Raw genomic sequence first — 5,992 nt, 5'->3', positions numbered from 1 at the left:
TTTCTTGCTTCCAGTGAATGCACTGCACTTTTAAGATACAAAATTACGTCTACATTAACAGAAAAAAAATTGTCGTGTTTGCCAAATACACTCTTAATAATAATAATAATAATGTATTAATAAAATCTTAAATTTACACATACTAGTAAAGTCTGTCCAACCTCCGAAAATGACCTCGAAATTACCGTCTCGTCTGCCACTAAATCTGATGTAGGTGACTTCCACCTCAATGTAATTGTGTACAAAGATGAGTGTGTACCTCTCACCAATGAAATTACAGATTAAATAACGAATTAGAACTGAATCATAACCCCTCAATCATAACGCAGGGAATATATCTCATTATCATCACCCCTCAATCATAATACAGAGGATGTATCTCATTATCAACCCATAGACCACTCATTAGAATTACACAAATATCAATATCTTATGAAGCAATTATTATATAAGACAATAATCACATTAACATTAATTAACAAATACTATTTTACTGGAAATCATCTAGTTGCACACTTAAAATAAACTAATGCAGAGATAGACAATAGCTTATGAATTTATCATGATACTCAAATTGGTGCAATTGAAATCAAGATTAAATTTTTGGTTAGGAGTTATCTCATATCTAATTGTTAAAATTACTTTTATCTTCCGACCATGATGAAGACAATTGCTTCACTTATTTATATATATATATATAAAACAAAGCATACATAGTGAAGACAATTGCTTCACTTATCTCCTTGTTCATATCAATGATATAATAGTATATACACCAAGAGAAAAATACAACACTTCAAAGCAAATTTTTAAATGAATATTAACAAGTAATAACCACACCAATGATGTTCTGATCTTTTTGTAGTTAGCTAAATAGAAAAAAAAAAAAGAAGAAAACTTATGCTTTTAAAACATGCAAAGAATTTGGCTGGTGTAGGACCACTACTACAAAATTTTGCAGCTGTTTTCTCTAACTCGATAAACTCTTCCTTCTTTTGAGCTTCAACCATTGCCTTTTTCTCTTCTGCTGACCTATGAATATCAGCTATCTTATTCTTCATATTTTCTGCATATTCTGCTTTCTTTCTTTTCAAGTTTTCCTGTTAAAATAATTTTTTTTTGGTAAGGTCATGTGTTAGTTGAAATTTAAAAAATATTCTCTTTGCAAATGATAATCTATGTATAGTTAGAAAAGTTGATGACCTCAATTATCTTGAGTTGTGCCTCCACCGAGGCTTTCTTTTTACTCTCCCACAATCCAACAGTTGAGAGCTTCTTCTATGCCCTGTTTGCAAAATTTGTCTCAATCAAATTTGGAAATAGAGAATGGAGTTGGAAATTTGTCTCAATCAAATTTACATGGGTAGGTTTGCAAGTGAAGTATATATATATATACTACCTTCAACAAAGGGTCCATTTCAACACTTCAAAGTGATGCAAATAACAATAAAAAAAGCTTTCAAGGCAGTAAAACTTCAACAGAGAACCTCATTGCTTTCTTCCAAAATGTATATGAGGATATCAAGTTTTTAAAGCCATTCTTGATCGCAAAATTAAAGACAGTGCAATTACCACCAAATAATTTCAAACCAACGAAGAGATCAGACTATAATTTTGAGCTACTTGAATGTTTAAGAAATTAGATTCTAAACTTTAAAATAAGCACAAAAAAACAGAGAAACATGAGTGATAGAAATTTTGGAATTTAAAAACTCTAAATTGAGGAAAAATGTGAAAAGATGTAAAAAGACCTAATATGCACTGATGGATGGACTTGGCCATGCCGGACTTGAAGACGAGAATATGGAGGCGGCGCCCGAGGAAGTTCTCGACAGTGAGAGAGAGAGAGAGGATGTAATCGAGCTTGTTCTGTGTCTCGTTGAGGAGATCGTAATGGAACATCCTCAGAGGCTTGGGTGTTGCGACCAGATCTGGAGAGGCGATGAACTGTGGTGGCGACGGCAACGACGACGGCGAGGCGAGCTCTCTATCCTTTCTGAATCTCTCTGTTTTGCTCTTCTCTCAGATCTCCTCAGCCAGCGGCACTGAGTCCACGCCCAAACTGTGCTCTGAGTGCTTCACATCCGCCGGAGCAAAAGCAGAACTTGCTGGGGAAGACGACGCAGCAATGCCACCGCGTGCATTTGACGCGCTATAGTGAGAGGGAGCTGGCCTTGCGCTTCAGAGCTCCGGCACGGTGGCACGTTGAGGTAGGCTCAGATGCGGGTGAGTCGGTGGTGGTGGAAGGAGTTGGAGATGCGGCATCGGCGGTGTTTCTCCTCCATTGGAATCGAAAAATTCTGATTAGGATTTTGGAGTTCAATCACTCGATCTCCTCCACCGTGGTGCGCCGTCTCCTTCTATGGTTCCAAACGAAGCTTACCAGTGACTCCAATCCAACTTAAGCCTACCTAATAATAGATTTTGGTGCTTTTTTGTAATAAGAAATTCTAAACCGTTTTCAAATTCCTCCCAACCATTACTTTGTTTTATTTGTGAACCAACCTATGTATTTTTGATTATTTGAGTTTATAACCTGGTCCTTCAAAGTCCAGATTATTCTCTCCCCACCGAAGAAAGCTCCAACGTTAAAATGGAAGCACACAAAGTACATTTTAGAGGGTAAACAACTAAGTCAGTTCACATTGAAAGCCAACAACCCTAGTGTAGCGGACCATTTATAGCTGCTCATTTATGTCATTTACTGTCTAATTTGGAGGATTTTTGGGTCTTTCAAAAGGTTACTAAACGACAAAATTAACATGAAAACCTTTTGCTCCTTGGAACAGCCATATTCCGAAAGTACTTGGAATATCTGATAATTTTCCTATACTATATATACACTCTCCGTGCATGCGTATATAAGAGCGGAATAATTTGGTCTATTTATAAGTAGCATACTATAAATTTCTATCATTTTACTATAATAAATTAACAGAGACAAAAAATTTTCTTTGGCATCTACTCATCTAGAGTGTATATAAAAAATTTTCTTAATTTTCTTATACTATATTTCATTTTGCATTGTAGTTCCAACTCTACCCTCCTTGCATTCAATTACTGAAATGTCTTCTGAGTTCCCGAACAATCAACCATCAATTTTCATACACTGCCCTTTCAAGTTTCAAAGTGCAGAACCAGTAACAACTTCACTATTCACTGTTACAAAAGAAGAAAAGCACTCTTCATCTTCCTCTGCTTTTCGTTCACAGTGACATTGCTCCAATTTTTTCAGCTTAGACAAAGAAAAGGCAATAACTTTTCGAACCCCGCTTCCCTTTTTCTTCAAAGTTCGAATCTTTTGCCCTTGTCGTGTCAATTCAACCAAAAACTGAACCTGGGTCACCCCCCATTCTCTCATCAACCAGTAACAAAAGCTTGGAGACGATGAGCGTTCCTGAGCTCATTCAAATTCTTCGAGTTAAGTGGGAAAAAGAGGATTATGACAGAGTTGAAGAGGTTTTGGTAGAAAGAGGGAAAAAACTTAAAACCAAGGCTGGTCAACTTGAAGAGAAGTTTCAGCTTCAGAGTCTAGCAAGGATTGATGCTGAGGATAAATTGAAGAAGGTACAGAGGCTTTATGAGACGTTGTTTAAGGGAGTGAAGGAAAGTGGGTTGGACAAGGAAACCATTGAGAATTTGAGGAAGAAGAACAAAAAGTTAGAGTGCGAGAATCTTAAGTTGTTGGAGTTGGAGAAGAAATATGAGGTTGATGGCAATGCTGTTGATGAATTAAGGAAGAAAGTGGCTGAGTTAGAGGCTGAAAAGAAGAATAATTTGGATACTATTACTGAGTTGAATGATAAGAATGGGAAGTTGGTGGATGAGAAATCAAAGGCTGAGTTTAAGTTTTTGGAATTGCTTGACAGGGTTGTGACATGTGAGGAAACTATAAAGGTTTGGATGAGTGATGCTTCTTTTGATGGAAAGCATGATATTAATAAAGCTGATGATCCTGGTTTTCCTTCTAAAGTAAAAGAAGAAGTGACGGAGTTCAATGATGAAATCAATGATGGTTCTCTACCTTTGCAAAGAAACAAAGATTTTCATCAATCTCATGGTGCTGCAGCTGGTATTGAAATTCTACTCAAATTATTCTCTTATTACTAAATCAATTAGTAATGTCCATTTTTTTTTATTGGTAGTACTCTTTGAAAATATTAAACGTTGTAGTGATCTTTGGATTTATTATATAATTTTGTCAGGTTTTTAGGTGTGTGGGTCATGATTATGTTTGATTGAGTCTAAGAGAAATATCTTAATCTCATTAACTCATTGAACTAGTATTTTGGAAGCTGCATGCCTGCATTAACAGAAAATGTTCCCTTTTATATATATCTTAAATAACTTTGAAAGAATGTGAGGGGAAATTTCTTCTAGTGATTTTACTAAATGACACAAATTGACAACATAAATTCAATACAGAATTCAATTTACTTTGAAATCAAAATGTCATAGTGCTTTATGAAGTTCATCAGGTTGGTGCTTCCACAAGTATTAAGTTCATAACTGCCAAGTTTACCAAATAAAATTATGTGATTATTTGTGCAATGTAAATAAAATATTGTTCCAATTTACTCTCTTTGAAGTTCACTTCTTGGCTTGATTGGAAAAGCTTAGTTACATGAGGCTTGTGGGTATAAGAAAATTCTAAAATATCATTGTTGAAATTTTCTTTATCTTTGTTGAGTAGATAAGTAAATTGATCAATTTATCCAAGCAAGATCACAGAGTTTCCTATTGTTATGTTATTCAAACTTGATGAATGCATTATTCTTATACAATAGACTTTCAATTACATGAAATGCTTGAGATTGACTTTACCTAAAAATATGTTGCAATAATTATGGATATATATTTCATTCGAGTTATCCAATCTAGCATTCTTCAATTTCCATGTCTTTGATGCAGCTGAGGGAGGATCCGAATTTCAAAATATTATTGAGATCAGTGACAGCGACCATGACGATGATGATATCCCTATTCACGAGTAATGCAAGCAAAAGCTACCGAATCACGCAAAGAAACCTCCCATTTTCACAATCTTGTTCTAGCAATAGGAGTGGTAGTTTTGGTTAACTCAGGTACATAGGTCCTGCATTGTTAGACTCCCTTGTAAGGTATAATTGTTCCTATACACATTCAAGTCAAATATGGTTCTAAACTTCTAACTTATCCTTTCATGGATTGAAAACAATAATGTGCAGATTGCTCTCTTTAGTCTAATACATGGAAGTTTCTGTTAGTTCTTAGTCTTGAAAACATTAGCACTCATTGTATAATGTATATAGTGTTGGTTGATATGGTAATGTTTTGTATGTTATTTCTCTTTCATTTTCTGAATTTTAGACAGTGATATATATACAAATTTGTGCTTTTTTTGTTTGTTTGTTGAGATGGATTGAAACGTTTCTAATCCTCAGCATTATATCACAAACTCACATTGTAAATTTCGTAAAATTAGCGAATAATTAACTAATAAATTAAATTTTAATAAAAGAAATTAGAAATGTGAATTTTATAATAAAATAAGATAGAGCTAATTAAAACAAAAATTTTGACGCTAATTTCAAAGGATTTGACCTAAGATTGGGCTGAACAGACCAAACCGATTCAACCGGATCCAAAATGGGTCCAAAGCCCAACCCATTGGCTCAATAACTTAATGAAGAGAGTCCTCCTCTTCCCCATTAAGCAAAGGAATGCTGAAACAAGCTAAGGGGAGAGAAGAGAAGGATTCCAACCCTAGGCCTTGATTGAATGTGGTGTGATGTTGGAATTTTAGTGCTGTGTTGGTATCTTATGATATGTTGTTGAGCTGAATATATGTATAGGAGGTTGGATTTGAGGTTTTGAGTTTAAATGAAAATTGAGGTTTTAGAATTTTGTGAAAAATTAAATTTTGACCGAATTTCAACAAGCCATAACTCGACTCATGGACCTCCAAATTGTTTCAAATTTATTTCATATGAAAATTGGGTTCAAGTTTACG

General features: G+C 34.8%; 1 long non-coding RNA gene across 1 annotated transcript; it reads right to left on the bottom strand.

The window, feature by feature from the left end:
* Nucleotides 1-745: 745 nt before the first annotated feature.
* LOC130956091 (uncharacterized) lies at nucleotides 746-2,738 on the bottom strand. Its single transcript, XR_009077000.1, has 3 exons — nucleotides 1,752-2,738; nucleotides 1,204-1,285; nucleotides 746-1,100 (listed from the first exon to the last, which is right to left on the bottom strand). It is a non-coding gene; the product is annotated as an uncharacterized LOC130956091 (long non-coding RNA).
* Between the last annotated feature and the right edge of the window lie 3,254 nt (nucleotides 2,739-5,992).

This window comes from Arachis stenosperma, chromosome 10 (genome assembly GCF_014773155.1).
Source record: "Arachis stenosperma cultivar V10309 chromosome 10, arast.V10309.gnm1.PFL2, whole genome shotgun sequence".
NCBI classification, from domain to species: domain Eukaryota; kingdom Viridiplantae; phylum Streptophyta; class Magnoliopsida; order Fabales; family Fabaceae; genus Arachis; species Arachis stenosperma.
Note: the sequence above shows the minus strand (reverse complement) of the source record. Positions and strands in the feature narration are given on the sequence as shown.